Here is a 17292-nt window from a genome sequence, read left to right as displayed (position 1 = left end):
CCAGGGCAGTGGGAAGAAGGGTCATTCATCCATGGCCTTTAAGTCTATGGTATTGTTTATTACTGCTCAGAATACTTTCACTGTAGGGTTTATGCCTCTCCATCCTGTTAACACCAGGTTTGGCCATGTCATTTAGGATGGTTCATGGAGATTATGTAACCTTCATTAAAGAGGTCAAGCTCTGGCCTCATAGTTTCTGACACTGAGCTTAGCAGTGGCTATGTGACTTGTTTTGAACAATCAAGTGTCATTTCCAGGAGAGAGCTAAAGATCCAGCTCATGTGTGCACAAATTGTCTATTTCCCATGTCAAGGGCTGTGTACTAGATTGACAACCACAGAAAATAAAGCCACAACCACCCTGTGGTGTATGTGATGCATGGTGAGAACACAAGAGTATGGGGTGACTTACTGAGGTTTGAAAACTTGTACTGGAGATGATTTACTATTGATATATAACCTATTATACCCGACTAAAGCACACTTCTGCCTTTTCTCCCTCTAATATTTATTAAAAACCTACTACTAAGAGTTGAGGACCTTTTGAGAGCTGAGTACTTACTATGTGACAGCCACTAAGCTGAGTGGGGGATACACATCACAGAAGTACATATTAAAAAGAAAGATGTGGCATGGGTACATTGTGATACTCCGTGGCAAGTTCTGTTGTAAGAGGAACTAGGAACTTGGGGAAAGACATCATTCTCTCTACTTCCTCTACCCAGAGGACAAACTGACTTTACAGACTTGCCTATCATTTACAAAATTCCTTAAATAAATAAGGTTGATGTGAGAGCTGAGTTTGAAAGGAATACCAGGGTTGGGGGATGGATTGTTCAGCAATAAAGAAAGGAGTGGGTGTTCTACTACTTAAAAGGGGAGGAAAAGACATTCTGGGTTTAAAAATAGGAAGACAAAAAAAAATGTCTGTCAGGTGTGGTAATGTATGCTTATAATCTCAATACTCAATGGACTAGGACAAAAAGCCAGCCTAGGGTACACGGCAGGACAGTCTCAAACACGCACGCACACACACACACACACACACACACACACACACACACAATCAAAGGCATGGGCATAGTATTGCTCAACAATGATAGTGCTTAGGATAGACAGAATGATAAAATCATTCCAGAAAGTTCCATAGAGCCCAGTGAGAGGGAGACTAGAAGGTTACATCTAAGAGATTTTACTTTCCTTGGTGATTATGAAAGAGGAAATGTAGCTGATTTCAGTGGAGTGAGGGGCTCTCCTTGCCAGGAAAGTAGTTAGAACAAGAGATGTGGTTGGAAGAATGGCTTCATTCTCGGTAAAATGTGACTACATTTGGAAAAAGGGGAAGGCACATGCTCCACCCTAGACTGAGCTTCGTGGGAAACCATTCTGAGGAGGAGGAGAAATTTGAAAGTAAGGTAATTAACTGGGGTGTGCTCTTGGAGGTATCACCCATGAAAAGGGAAGGAAGCAGAGTGGGTGAGAGGAAGAGATCAAGCTATGACCCATTCACAGTGGCATTCAAACTCATCAGGCAGGGAGCTCTAAACCATGGATCCCCTCAACACTGTACTGAACTGAGGTGGGGGCATCGGACCCTGCACCCCCATCTCAACCCGATATTGATATGGACAGACCCCAGCAAAGGGGTAAAATCATGAGAAATGTACCTTCTTTTAAAAATGGAGTCAGTACTGAGACAGGACTCAACTTAGCCAGGTTCAAAAACTCTCTCAGAGTCAGAGAATGAGTGCCCTGGTCCCAAGTGGGAATGTGAATCTCAGAAGGAGGTAGCAATTTGTACTTAGCATATACACAGGGGACAGAGTACACAGCACTCGATGAATATTATAAGTCAGACAGTGTGCTAAATATCTTACCATTATTTGATCCTCTTTGCTACAGTACAAACTTCAGTGTCCTCAAAAAGTAAAGAAATAAAGAAAGGCTGACTATTAGAGCCAATAACCAGTGTGACTGTATTAGGCCTGAGGGACAAGAGCCCTGCTCCCAAAAGTCTCCAGCAACTCCCTTGCCCTCCGACCACTGAAGGTCACAGCAAGCAATGCTGTCTTTGAAGCAGAGAGTGGCCCTTTCCAGACGCTGAATCTGCAGGAGTCTTCATTTTGGACTTCTCAGCTTCCAGAAATGTCTGCTGTTTACAAAAGCCCAACCTAAGGTGTTTAATTACAAAAGCCCAAATGGTAACTAGTCCACTCGCACAATCCTTTGTAGTAGATTCTACTCCTATAGATGGAGAAATGGACACTGGACACTGGACACATGACAGGATCAGAAGGACCTTTGACCTCTGCAGTGTCTGCTATGGTCTGTATGTGAAATGTCTGAACACTTGGTTGCTAAGTGGTAGTGTTTGGGGAGGCTTTGGGGGTTTCAGAAGGCGGAGCCTGGAAGGCGCTCCACAGCCTTGATTCTGCACTCACTTTCTCTGCCTCCATCCAAGCCACAGTGTGTGACCAACCACCTCATACTCTCATGACACAGACAGGGCTGCTCTTGCTTTAATGCTTTCCCCCTCATACGCTGAAACCCCCCCCCCAAACCATGAGACAATAAATCTTTCTTTTTTAATTTGCTTCCTTCGGTATTTGGTCAGAGCAGGAAGAACAGTGATACACCTTACTGTGTATCTTCAAAAGGCCTGGATGTCCCATGACTGGGCCCACACTGTAGGGCAGTCCAACTTAAAGGCCCCTTTTTCCCTGTGGATTATAAGACCCCTGTGGCTGTGAAATTATGGCTCAGGGTTCTGAAGGGCTGCTCAAGGTAGGGCTATCTTGGGAGAAAACTTGGAGGAATTAGACTCAAGTCACGAAATTGTGGCCCAATGGCCTGAATTACCTCAGGGACCCAGTCTGAACACTGGCTATGTGCCAAGTCCTCTCAAGTGCTCCTTCATTCCAAATATGATTCCCATTTTCACTCGGGGGAGGCTTGGCTGAACTAGAATTCTGTTCTTTTTTTCTCAATCTCTTCACTGCAGAGTGAAATAAAACTAAACAGTCAGCCCCTCCACAGCACTGCCCACATTTCAAGGGCTCAGTGACCACATGAGTTCAGTGGCTATAGTGACCCCTGTTGAGCAGACCAGATGTGAACTCTCTCAATCACTGTGGAAATTCTATTGGACAGTATGCAAAGGGCTGCTTTGGGATCCTAGGAAGGGTACCATGGCTTCAACAATACACACTTTCTCTGTGCTCATCGCCCACTGCCTGAAAACATTTTACTGGAAAAAAAAAGTAGCAAATGAACCTAATTAATCCAAGAGGAGTAAATACGTATAATTAATCCAGAAGGGAGAAGGGGAACCATTTTTGTATGTGTTTATGTTCACTTCATAAACAGAGGAAAGCTAATGACTCTCATTCCAGAGAAGTCCACAGGGAAACTGGAGTCTCTCATCTCAGCTTCTTGTGCTGCAGGAGGGGGTTGGTGCTCTCTGCCCTAGATCAAAGAGGATTGGTGCATGTCATTAAGGCATCTCCTCCCAGCCCTCCCTGTATCTGCCAGGTCTTCTAGTTCACTGGCCTACATCAACATGCCACAGAATGATGCTGTTGCTCTATAGTCGCACTCCCTGACAAAGCAAAGTAGCTGTGTCAAATGTCTAACACCCTTTCTCATCGCTTTCTCCACAATAGAAAGACACAATAGGCAATACAGAATTTCAAGGGATCTAGAATTTCTATTGAATGACTTGCCATGTATAAATCACTCCAAGCCACATGGTTTTAAACTTGAATGAACTTGAATGTATCTCAAAATGAAGACAGGACAGCAACTGAGACCTCCCAAGGAGGACTGCTCTACCCTAATACCTGTGACAGTCACAGTAAAAGGCACGCGGCATCCAAATCTGCCTCCTCCTCACTATGGCCCATTTCTCCTGAGTCACTCACCAGGGACTCAGAGAACAAATCCAGGTCCCATCGAAGTCATTTTGAAGACAGTAACCATGCCCCTCTGAGAGATTTTGGAATGTCCCTGGGCATCTCCTGCTCTTCTCAAGGTGTGTTTTCTAATCGCTTCCTGCTGGCTGCCTCCACTCCCCACAGACTCAGTCACACCAGCCAATCTAGTGCTGGGAGATGGACAGCCACACCTGAGCCCCAGACTGGCAGATGGAGACAGGTCTCTCATCATCCATAATCTACAAATGAAGGCATTGGGGAGATTGCCCCTCAGAGGCCGCAGGCAGCCACACGGGCTCCCATTTGCTGTGCGTCAACTTCTGGAGTCCTCACTGGCTGCCTATAATGAAGGCCAGGTTAGAAAGGAGCAACATTAATTAGTTATAAATTGAAAGTTATTACCATAATAATGAAAAGATGAGTGAATGCAATATCCCCTTGTTTCACAGTAGTATTTACAAACGGATGATTAATAAGGCAATTTTATCCCCAAACTTACAAGGAGCCCAACAGATGAAGTACATATAAGGAAAGGAAATGCAGTTAGATGCTAACACAAAGGGGCGAGGGTATCCAAGGCAGCCGAAAACCACTAATCACAGACTTACACAGTCTCAGGGTCATACAGCCAGTGGTGCAGACAGGGCTGAAAGCCAGAACAGCTGACCAGGGAGCCTTTGCATATGATGACCCTTCTGCCTCTCACTGGGCTGCCTTCATGTCAATGACCATGATGTTGGGAAGAGTACATATGCCCCCCTTTTACAGAAGGGGTACCCAAGGCTCAGTCAGGTAATTCAACTGTTCCAGCCATGCAGCTAGACAAAAAGGCCATTCTTCTGGATGAAGAATGGCCTCTGTCCTAGAGCCCACACCCTTGGCTGTGCCTCCATTTTAAAAGAAACCCATGTTTCTAGCAAACTCAGATGACAGTGAAATTCTCCCCCCAGTAAACAGCCACAAGACAGTAGCATGACTGTCTCAGATACAGACTCAGCATGCAGCTCATGCCATATAGAGGCTGGGAAAGTGAGGAGAAAAACAGCCCCCATCAGACACACATTGAGGAGATAGCAAACTAGGAGCCGACCCCTATTAAAAATTAGCATGGCACTACTTTCTAGGCATGCTCTGGGGGCCTAAGGCAGGCTGAGGAGCACAGGGAAGCCTAGTGTGGCTGCCACACAAAGGGTAGAACCTCTCTCACCCCTACCCTTACCGTGCTGCAAGGGCAAAGGAGTTTTCCAGGAGATTGGATTACATAAAGCGTAAATGCTATAGCTTGCCTAATTAATAAAACATCTCAAATTAAGTGAAGACTTTAGAAACTGCCTCAGGGTTCAGAGACCCAAAGGAGACAGAACCCCTAACGCTGAAATCCCAAAACCATGAATGAAGATGTCAGACGTGAGTAAACATTTAGTGGAATCTGAGCGATCACGAAGCATAGATGTCCCACTTCTCAGGTTCGCCAAACTCAGTTTCCCCACCTCAGCTATACAGAGCCACAGCTCATCCATATTTACTTATGATCCTTCCTCACCACCTGTCTTCTCGGTTTCTGTTCTGCTACATTATCCTCAGTGCATCCAACACCAACCTACTCGAGATTTCTTTGGTACAGTGTATGTGAGCCCAGAAGGGCAGATCACTGCATTCTGTGTAAGGAGTACTGGTTTTTCCGCCTGCAGCCCGGTCTTGTCCTGATACCGCGCCAGCCCCAAATAATACACAGAGACTCTATATTTGATACAATGCTGTTGGCCCTGTTACTTGTTTCTTATCGGCTAGCTCTGCCTTAATTATTAACCCATTTCTGCTGATCTATGTATTTCTCTTACCTGGGAGCCGGCGGCATACTGCTTTCTTCAGACTCTCCATCTTGACCCCTCCTTCCTACTTCCTATTTTGGAACGATACAGAGAAGATTAGCATGGCCCCTGCGCAAGGATGACACGCAAATTCGTGAAGCGTTCCATATTTTTATCGTTTCCACTTGACTCAACCTGATGCATCGGAACTACAAACATCACCCTAAAACCGGTTTGAGACTGTTTTGCTCGAGACAACTCATGACTAGCTAGCTGTAATGGTGCACCTTTTTATTACACCCTGGCCAGTTTCAAATAGAACTAAAGTCAAGAATTTTCTGCCACACAGTGACTAACTACATATGTCACAGCCAGTTCTGTTGAGAAATTTGGTTGCTAAAAATTTTCTTCCTACAGGATCCATTGGAGCAATCATCGTCCCATTTCAGCAGGAAGTAATCTTAATATGACTACGCCCCCTTTCCCTACCCTTGGAATTTTGGGATAATAGTCATCGTCTTTGGGTTGGTTTTAGTTATTTGGGATTGGGTGATGCTTACACTCGGGTTTATCTTTTAGACAGGAATAGGGAATGGTTGGAAGGTATGGTTTAGATGGGATTTAGGTAGATTAGCCTATTTTCTTGAGAATTTGAGTAAGAATGAGATAGTATTTTACAGCTTACATTGTTGTGTATTCTTATGTGGTACGCTATGTAAAATTAAGTTTATATTTTGTTATATTGTGTTAAATATTTCCACTTACAATGTTTTATGCACATTATTTTTTACCATATTCTATGTATGTATACTTTTCTTGTATTCAAGACATTTTGTATATTGATACAATTTGGGATATTTATCTTGCTGCCCTTTATAGTTCTACCTCTTGTCTTGACACTTATACTCTACCTCTATTTTAGGGATTTACATGTAGGTATATGTAAATAGTTATATTGTTTAAGTATTTGTTCCTGCTTTACTCAGGAAAGTTTTTATCAGTCTTTTTAGCTAAGTTCCCGAGTATTACAGATTATCTTCACTCACATTTCCTGTACCTATGAGATTAGTCAGATATAGATGCTTAATCTTCAATCACTTCATACACATGCAGAACATGGCATTTAAATGTTTTAATATTAGTACTCCTTTGACATGAGACACTGTTGCTCCTGACAGCACCGTGCACTTTCCCGAAAATATGTTGGACACTGTTGTTGCTCCTGCTGTAGTTCAATTTCGCCTCAGCTAATGGCCTGTTGGGCATAGAATTGCCCCCACCTTGACCACTGATTTGGACATGCAGTCCTATGTGCTTGCAGGAGACAAATATAGAAGACTGCTTGACCTTGCCAAGTCAGGGTAAGACAGCCATTCTATTTCCCTGCTGTTGTTGTGGTCTGTCAAGTTCTCTTGGCCTTAGCCAAATCTGGGTGTACCAACGTCGCTGTGAGACCTAGGGTGACTGTTCAGGTGGCTTGCTGTTTCTGTCCTTGCTGCATCTTTTGGAAGTTGTCCATCCGCATTTCCTGTCTACTCTAGTATTGTTAATTTCCTTCTCAGGTCTTGATGAGGTTGAAGATTAAACTATCACAATTATTATTCTCTCTTCCTAGTTAGATATATTAGGTACTAGACTTACGTTTTCCAGCTTAGGACAACTCTATTGTAATCTCCATTATGCCCTCACCCTAGGACTAGATATGTAGGTCATTTTGTTCTCGATTTTCCTTTTCTTAGAGCACACTTGTTATTCACTGTTTGTATTAAGCCTAAATCTTTTCTTTAGACTAAAAGGGGAATTGTAGTGAGATAGTCCTTCTGTAGCACTGACCACGCCCATTGGGGGGTGGAGCCATGGGCGGAAGTGACCTGTGGAAGGAGGTCGGAGGGGGCCAGAAAAGGCGCTCTCTTTCTGGCGTGACTCGGACAGGAGAGGATCGGGTTGAATTTCCTGGTGTTCATCTGTCTAGGTTGTAAGTTATTTCTCCCTGAATAAACATCTATTCGGCCTATTTGTTTATCCTGATCCTTATTTACCGCAATAATTCTGTTCACAGGTAAACCCCTGAGCAGAACCAAGGGTCAGAAAGAATACACAGGGCCTCAAAACTCTCCAGGAAATGGACTTACTTTACTAAGAATAGATGGATCTCCAAGCTATTCCAGAATAGTGGGGCCTGTGATATCTCTCTGCCTAGACCCTAACTTTTGGGGATACTTTTGTTTGTTGTTTATTTTCTTGTTTATTTATTTATTTTTTGAGATGGGGTTTTTCTTTAGCTTTAGAGCCTGTCCTAGAACTCACTCTGTAGACCAGGCTGGCCTCAAACTCACAAAGATCCACCTGTCTCTGCCTCCCGAGTGCTGGGATTAAAGGTATGTGCAACCACTGCCTGGCTAGATCCTACTTTTCTACATTTGGAGCCAACAAGCTGCTTCCACGGAGGATCAGAGAATAAATATTGTAGAATGTGTGGGCCCTGTAGCCTCCCCAGAAATTGTTTGATGTTGCCTTTGTAGCATGAAATACAGACACAAAGCAAAAACACGAGTGTGGCAGTGTTCAATAAAACTTTATTTACAAAAACTGTTGGTAATCTGGATATGCTGGAAGGTTGTGTCTGACTACCAGGATGTACTCCTCTGGCCTCTGTTCTAGAGGACAGTGGGTCTATTCAGTTCACCCCGAGGTTTGCTTCTCACTGATGTAGGCTTCAAAGTCCTTGGCGGTAATGAGAGAGGGAAGTGGTTGTCAAGCCACAAAAGATCAAAGTAGCAGCTGAGGGCTGATGCAACTTTAGGTGTGCCTAGTTGCTGAAGTCTGGTAAACAGATGCAAGGCAGCTCAGATCAAATTAACCCCCTATGAGGTTAATTACTCTCACAAGTTTCTTTTCTATGGTGACTGCAGGATACAGCCCAGGTGAGGGAAAAGTATAGATAGCCACTCATATTGAAATTCATTTTCGTGCCATCACCACAAGGCAACAAATTAATATCTATGTTCCTGTATGGAAGGTGAAGGTAGGAAGGGGTCAGTTGTGGCAATTGTGCAGTAGATCTACCTCTAAACTGGCAGTCCACAACAGTAATAGCTACTGTCTGAGTACAAGAGGCAGGCCCTGTCCAGTGAGGGACTCAAACCTAAGGAGACAGATGAATGGGACAAGTAAGAGCTCTTCCCTGAGGGATGGTTCCTTCGGAGTCAATACAGAAAAGACAACACACTATATTTAAAGTTTTAATCTGTATGAAATTGCCTAAGCAGCTCATACTGAACACATGTTGTTTTCATGGTGCCACACTCTGATAAAAGGGAGGAAAATGACTTGACCCATAAAATAATTAAATTCACTATTGAATACTGGTGAGATGGCCAACTTCACAAAATTCTCATCAAATGGTATGAGGTATGGAGTAAAAGCCAGAGGGGAAAGGGAAAAAAATAATAAATTTTTGGTGTTTTATAATTTGTGAGAACTAAACAAAAATAAATCCCCCAAATTAAATCATAGAGGTCATAGTTCTATGATCACAATGTAATAAATTTGACATTACTTATGAAAGGTCAGTGTTTTAAAGCTCAAGCACTCAGAAACTAGAAAACAATGCCCTGAGCCAAAAAAGAGGAAGTCTAATTACAGAATAATTTTTTTAAAAAAATGGGAAAAAAAATAACTACCATCTCAAGTTTGAAGGGTATAACCAAAGCTGAATTTAAAGATACAGATTGAGTTTTCCTGAAATCCAAAAAAGAAAATCATCTTTCTGTAAACTTGCAAAGGAATGGACTTAAAAGACAGCTCAGAACCACCTGCGATTCCAGCTCCATGTGATCTGCTGCCCTCTTCTGGCCTTCACGGGCACCTGCACTCATGTGCACATAGACACAAAGAGACAAAAACTGAAAGTCTTCAGAAAATATACTAGAAAATATATGAAAAGCAGCAGAAAATAAAGCTCAAGAAGTATTCAATGAATTAGAAATTTTATGATAGATGATTTTTTGTTTTGTATTTTTTCAGACAAGGTTTTCTTTGTATAGCCTTGGTTATCCTAGAACTAACTCCATAGATCAGGCTGGACTTAAACTCATAGAGATCTGCCTGCCTCTGTTTCCCAAGAGCTGAGATTAAAGGTTTGTGCCATCACCATCCCACTGATAGATGATTCTTTAAAAATAAAACCATAATAATAACTAATCATCTTGAAGGGAAGGAAAAATAAATTCATAAAATTAGGAACTAGAAACTGGGGTTAATATATGTTCATTGAGGAGAACTGAATGAATATATATGTATACAAACACACACACACACACATACACACACACACACACATATATATATATATTCATTTTTCTTTCATTCAGTGAATATTGTTTGAGCATCTATTATGAGCCAGGAATTAGCCATGTAGCCACAAATTAAGTAGTCACTAAAAAGGAGAAGAGAAAGTAACTCCATCTCTTAGGCTTTCCTTGGATTTCATGAAAGACTGTGTGGGAAATATATCATGCCTCGATGAAAAGCACAATTTTTGTTTTGTTTTTGTTTTCAAAAAAATGTAATGTCAATTCTGAGGTAATCTGAGCTACTCCCCAATCAAAAAACCAAAGGAGAAAGTGTCTCTGACATTTCAAGGTAGTGGCAAAAGTCTGCTGCCAGATAGCAGGGACCAGACAAAAGCAATAATATTTATTCATTTGGAGACTTTCAGGGCCCTCAGTCTCTTAGCGAGATTCTAAAAGCACAAGGGTTCTGGCTCTGGTCTGCTCATAACTCTGATGGTGGGAGCAGCCTGCACAATCAATGCACCGCTCTTCCCCATACAGCCCTCGGCTACTGCTAGACACCTCCTGCTAAGGGGACGGGGCTATAAATATTCCAGATCCCTAGGGCGGGGCAGCATCTATGAAGAGCCACCACAGTGCCCCTAAGCCAGGGTCACTCCTGTGCCACTAAGCCAGGGTCACTCCCTGGGACTTTTCTTGAAATTGTGCCCTCTGACCTTCTAGTCATTCATTCCCTGGGAACACTTCCAAATGAGTTAACATCATGTAATCCCTTATATTAAGGGAATCTGTGAGGGAGGCCACCACTAGAAACTAGAAACTAGAAACCCTGACCTAAGCACCTGTGGCCATCTCCACTTTGAGCCATTCGTGGCATCTGTTCCCTGACTTTGCATTTGTGTGCTGGCTGCACAGATACCAGCACATATAATGAAGGGGGTGTTCCCAGACCCCACTAGGCTTATAACAACACACACAAACACACACACACACACACACACACACACACACACACACACACACACACATGCACGTCATCATCATCATCATCATCATCATAGCACCTTCAAATGGAGCCCAAATCATAAATGCGGTTCAAATAAAGAACTGAGGAGCTTCATCCAAGCAAATCAAATCTATGACCCTATTAAAGGAATAAAAAGCCAACTTAAGTTAATTAAAATGATGGCTTAATATTTGAAAATTTACTTCCATATCTGTAAAAATATGTCGGGGGGGGGGTAAAACTACATGATGATCTCAACATTTATTCCTATTATAAGAAATAAATAACAATAAAAGTAATTGGAATGCCAATTCACTACATGGTATACAATATGTATCTTGGAAAAATAGCCATTATAATTAATGTAATTCCAGAAGCACTGTAATTGAATCAGAAAAATTATTTGCTATTATCACTATTATTTAACCTAATCCCGGAATTTCTCAAAGAAGCAAAATAATAAAAAGAAAAGAGGTACAGCTTTTTAAAAAGGAAATGGCAGGTTGTCATTTGCAGAGGATGTTATCATTTACCTTAATAGTCTAGAGCATGAGTGATAAAAGAATTTTAGTGCTGGATCAGATATAAAATAGAAGCTAAAGTGTGTATTTTTTTTCTGTGTGTGTACATGTGCATGTACATGCATATATGTGTATTCAGGTGTGTGATCACTATGCATGTGTACATTTGAATCTAGAGGCCATCATAAGGTGTCCCCCTCAATCACTTATCTTCCTTATTACTTTAGGGAAGGTCTCTCACTGAACCCAGAGCTCACCAATTTGGCTTTACTAGCCAGCCAGCAAGTCCCAGGGATCCTTTGTGTGTGACTCCCCAGTGCTAAGATTACAGGTGCATACTACCTACTACCATGTCACACATTTTACATGGATGCTGGAAATGTGAATGTGTCCTCATGTGTGCACAGAAAGCACTTTACCCACTGAATCATTTCCATGGCCCATTAAAACACATAGTTCTAAATCAGCAATAGCTAGATAAAAAACATAATAGAAACTGGTAACTCACATACAAAAGAAACAAAACTGAATACAAAGTAAACAGATACTTGGATGAAGAAGAACACCAGAGGTATGAGCAAAGGACAGAACATGACATTTTGTGCTAGCACAGGTATCTGGCTAAGCTGATACAGTGCTTGCTTAGCAAGCTATGGAGCCCTGTGTTCAAACCTCAGCACTGCGTAAGCCAGGAGATGTGGTAGTACTGGAGAGGTCATGTGGTAAGAAGTTCAAGGTCATCTGCAGTTAAGTAGTAAGTTCAAAGCCAGCCTGGACTACATGCAACTCTCAAAACAAAACATATGTAGTGCTTAGATGGTTCAACATTTAAAAATGACTGTGGACTCCAAAGTACTCTACAGGTCCAAGGTAGAGCTAATCCAAGTCCAGACAGGATTCTGAAGGAGCACACCACTTGGTGAACTATGCTAAATACTTTTCTGGAAGAAGACATATGAAAAATCATTGTGAAACTTGATTTTTTACAGTGATAGAGGATGAATCCTTTCTGGTGTGAAAGTATGTAAGAGATTCATCGGTAGGCCAAGAGTGTTATCATTGGATGATCAGAGAGGCCCTAAAATTCAGGGGATGTACTACTGGAAGTAGAAAAAAACAGGGACTGAGGAGGTGGCTCAGCTGTAAAGGGCTTGGCATACAGGTAAAGACTGGAGTTCAGTTCATCAACAGCCACAGAAAAAGCTGGGTAAGGTGATGCATGTCTGTAGCTCCAGCCCTGGGGAGACAAAGAGACAGATGGATCCCTGGAGTCTCCTGAGCAGACAACATAGCCACATTGCATTCCAGGTTCAATGAGAGAACCTGTCTCAAAAAACAAGAACAACTAAGGATACCCAATATCATCGATCTTTGAACTACAAATGAGCATGCCCCCCATGTCACACACACACACACACACACACACACACACACAATGATGCTCTTAAATGTTACAAATGATTAGTTTCAGAATTTGGAGGAGACATGCTGATGCCCCCACCCTCTCCCACTGAATTTTACCTACATCATATGTCTCGTGTGTGCACCACAGAGACAAGCCTATCCTGTGTCCTCAAAGGCAATAGCATGTCATCGGCTTGTGACAAATATCTGGAAGAGTTCTGACAGCCTGGAGGGATGGCAGGCACAGGCCACTGATCTCTGTCCCATTGGGTCACTGTGCTGGCCTACCCTGTGTGAGAGGTAGGTAATGGGAGAATAAATCCAGCTGTCCTTGGTAATATAGGCCAACATAGCATCGATCATCAGGCCAGACTCAAAAACAAACTGTGGCCTGCAGGCCCAATCTGGCCCACTGAATGTTTTAGTTCATAAAGCTTTAGTGGACATTAACTAAACTCACTTGCTTGTGTAGTATCAATGGCTACTTTGGTGCAAGAGTAGCAAAGCTAAGTACATGTGACAAAAACTTTATATCCCTTGAAGCCTAATATGTTTATTACCTGGATCATTGTAGAAAAATGTTTGCTTAGACTAAATGTTTGTCACTCAACACCCAGAGAGATTTGTGCTGTTAATCATGCCTATATCAAAATCTAAGCCGGCACATATGGTTGCCTGTCATGCATCAAGTCCCTTCACCTTCCTGGGCCTCAGTCCCCCTACTTTTACTAAAGTTTTCCCACAGGACTGTGGTAATGATTAACTGAAACAGAATGTGTTAAAAGCATAGCATATAGTAGGTGTTCATGAGAGGCTAGTCCCTACCTCCCATTAAGTACAGACTCTCCTTGAGACCTTCAGTGCCATGGCTGTGGACATAGTAGGCCCTCTTCCTGCTAACTCGGGGCTGACTCTCTTTGCCAATTCAGAACTGTGGGCGCCCCTCAAAGCTCATAGGCTGTAATTTGAAACATCCCATCGTCCAGTGATCCAGGGATAATTTATTAACCAGGCAGCACACTTGGATACTATACATCATCTCCCAAAGCCAAACTTGTCCTGCCCAGAACCAACAGTCAGCTCTGCCCTATAAATGAAAAATGGGCTCCCGGGAACAACAGATCCTGGATACAGGAGGGACAGAAGAATGTCCCTGACTGCCATATCGCTCGAATCCCACAAATCTCTCTGCCTTGGAAAGCATCCCCCATGGTGGCCTAGACTCCTTCTCAAGCAGAGGTTTGATAACCTGCAGTTGCCATTAAATCTGTCTGTCTTCTCAGTCAAGCACAAGAAAGACCTTACAAGGAGAGCCACCTCAGGCCAAGGGGGTGGGACTGGCTTTCCTACCCCTACAGCCTACCCCCATGTGCCCTCCCCCATCCACCCACCCTCCTCCTCCTACCCACCTATATTTCCAGGACAACCTGCTCAAGTATTCGGAACTGTTCCCTTCCCCTCCCCCCCCCCCAGATCCTGCTTTTATCCTGTCAGATCTTCGCAGTCGGGGTTTCTCTCCCTTATTCTCCATCCTGCCTTTACCCAACCACATCGCCATCTATATGAGATCATGAATTTCAGTGTTGACTGTCCTGTGCCCAGGTCTCCTGGGCAGTGGCCCTTGTGGCTTCTCCCTGTGACCATCAGACCAATGGATAGAATAGACAGCCATGGAACATAGTGGTCTTTGGAACTCCAGGTCCACAGTCATAATTGTAAGTGACCTTCTCTTTTAGCAGCCAGCTTGGCCACCAGTCACCAATACTAACTGCAATCACCATGCCTGGCAGGAGACTGAGAGTAGCAATGGGCACTTTTCTTCCTGATGGAAGGCACTGTGCCAATATGATGGGCTGATTCATTTCAGTACCAAAGGCAGAAAAAGAAAAACCTGAAGGTTCCATGTCCAGAGCAACATGAAGAATGGGGGAAAGAAGAGAGAGAGAGAAAAAAAAGCAATGCTGGTTTTAAATGTGCAATGTTCCCCACAGGCTCATGTGTCTGGGTACTTGGTCCCCAGATCGTGGTACTGATTGGGGAGTTGTGAACCATTTAAGGAGTTAGGGCCAAGATGGAAGTAGAAGTAGTGAGTCCTGCAGGGACAAAGCTATAAGACCATCCCTGCTTCTGACCTCTGTTGTCTGCTCCCTGGTACCCTGGGATGGGAGGAGCCTCAGCCACAAGCTCTATTGGCCAAACTCCACATTCCTCCCACGATGCACTGCATCCCATCATACCATGCTGTTTCTGTCAAACATTTTGTCTCCTCTATAAACAAAGTACCAAATATTAACAGCAAGTCTTCAAACTAAATCTTAGCTGATATTTCATCATATGTAACTGAGCATTAGGCAAGAGGTAAGCAATTTGTTCAAACTATCCTACTCAACTAACCACTGAGAGGTTTCAGGGTTAACTCTCATTCTTGAGTGGGATGATCAAGACTGTTAAGTCTCAAAAGCAAAAGTATGGCTGCTACACAGCAGAGCCCCGCAGCAGCCTTCATTGCCTCCCATGCTTGTGCTCCTAGCAACTGCATTTGTTTCCATGAAGTTACAGTGTGAATCTGGACTCTCCCCACAGGCCCGTGTCCTTGGCAGTGGAGGCAGCTCAGGCACAGCCTTAGTTATAAGGAATTGGGAGTCAGACTGGGCTACACAGTGAGATCAAGAAAGGGAATGAAGGGTGCAGGGAAGCCCCTAGAACTACCTTTCAGAACCAGAAATTAACCTTGACCCAGACTGCTCAGGTACATGTACTTCTTGCCCTTTGACCCACTTCTTCTTCTGTTTAAGCCCATGATCATGTTAATACCAAAGAAGAGCCTAGAGTCACCGGACCACTTTATCTGGTCCTCTTCCCAATATGCTACATTGACTGGATTCCCTTCCTCTGTTTTGACCATTCCTCATCTCTTTGATTGACACTTTGGGAGGTGGGACCAATCCCTAGCCGGTTGGTTAGGATGCCTTAAGCCAGAGCTACCCTTATGCCCTAAAACTCAAGACCTATATTACACAGGAGTCCACCTATCGGCTACAAAGTCAGGGTAGCCCTGCAGGTTGGAGAGGACATTGCCTACCACGGAGACTAGCTAGGGATAGCTCTGGCTTCAGAAAGAAAGATAGGCAGAGCACAGAGTGGACTGTGCCGTTGCTTATTTATCCTAGTTGCCCTGCCAGCTACTATCAATGTATAAAACCAAGCTGTGAAGCAGGTTCACATGAAACCCTAGATGCAGGCCTAGATTCCAGTCTTTGCAGCTAAGGCAGCTTCCTGCTCATGCTCTGTGTGTCTATCTCCAGCTTCCAGGAGCTGCTGCAAGGATTAAACACAGGAAGGTGGGTGAAGGGCTCCGAGGGGCACGCTCTCACAATTGTGCTCAGTGGCAGGGAGCCTTTTTCCACAGTGCCTCCCACAGTCTCCGAGCCAGCATAGTGAGCAGTGTGGAGACTCAATAAAATGCTATTGAACAGATTTAAAAATTCATATAGCACTCCTTTAAGTTGTTAAAGTAAGGAAGTGAGCGATTGTAATGTAGAGGCCTTTGGCTCTTAAGTACTTGAAATCAAATTGCTATTCCAGTCTCCTACCCTGCACTCAATGCTAAGGTTATTTGGTGTGTCTGGTGTGTGTCTACTTAAGAAGGGGTAACAGCCTCTAATTAAGCCTGAAAACGTCACCTGGAGACAGGCAGGCAGGCAGGACTGTCTCTTCAAGAAAACATTTCTTGGGCAGGCTGGGGCCAAAGAGCTGTCAATCAACTAAATGCTCTGTCTCTGCACTCTTACACTCAATGAATTTTGAAACCCAGGAGGCAGAATCCATAAAGATCACTTCTTTATAAAGTCGGGCAGCCCTGAAACAATGGGCCAGAAGACATGGTCTAGACACCTGGTTTAGAACACCACCCTCAACCTGTCCCTAATATGCCATGCTAGTCAGGCTCTTCTCCACTCTGACAGATGCCAGGGAAAAAAAAATTACCTTCGGAGAGGCAAATTTTATTGTGGCTCATGGTTTCAGGGGTGTCACTATGTGATTGACTTGCCCCATTTGCTATCAGTCTACACAAAGGCAGAATGATGGTTGAAGGGAGGATGTAGGAGACTAAAGTTGTCCACCTCATCATGGACATGTAGTCAAGTAAGGAAGAAGACAGGGCAAGGAGCACTGGTTCTAAAATATCCTTCAGAGTCGCAGAGCCTCATGATCTACTTCCTCTAGCCAGGTCCATCTCCTAAAGTTTCCACCCTAACACAAAATAGCATCACCCAATGAAAACAAGAGCCCTCAAAAACAAATAACAGCAACTAGGGGACAT

General features: G+C 43.5%; 1 protein-coding gene and 1 pseudogene across 1 annotated transcript in view; one reads left to right on the top strand and one right to left on the bottom strand.

Moving 5' to 3' along the window:
* Ptprt (protein tyrosine phosphatase receptor type T) overlaps positions 1-17292 on the bottom strand; it is a 1080054-nt gene that overhangs the window by 926714 nt on the left and 136048 nt on the right. The window lies entirely within an intron of this gene.
* Positions 5816-5916, top strand: LOC127225463 (uncharacterized; annotated as a pseudogene).

The sequence above is a fragment of the Phodopus roborovskii genome, unplaced genomic scaffold (genome assembly GCF_943737965.1).
Source record: "Phodopus roborovskii unplaced genomic scaffold, PHOROB, whole genome shotgun sequence".
Taxonomy (NCBI): Eukaryota; Metazoa; Chordata; class Mammalia; order Rodentia; family Cricetidae; genus Phodopus; species Phodopus roborovskii.
The sequence above is the reverse complement of the archived record's forward strand: the minus strand, read 5'-3'. Positions and strand labels throughout refer to the sequence as shown.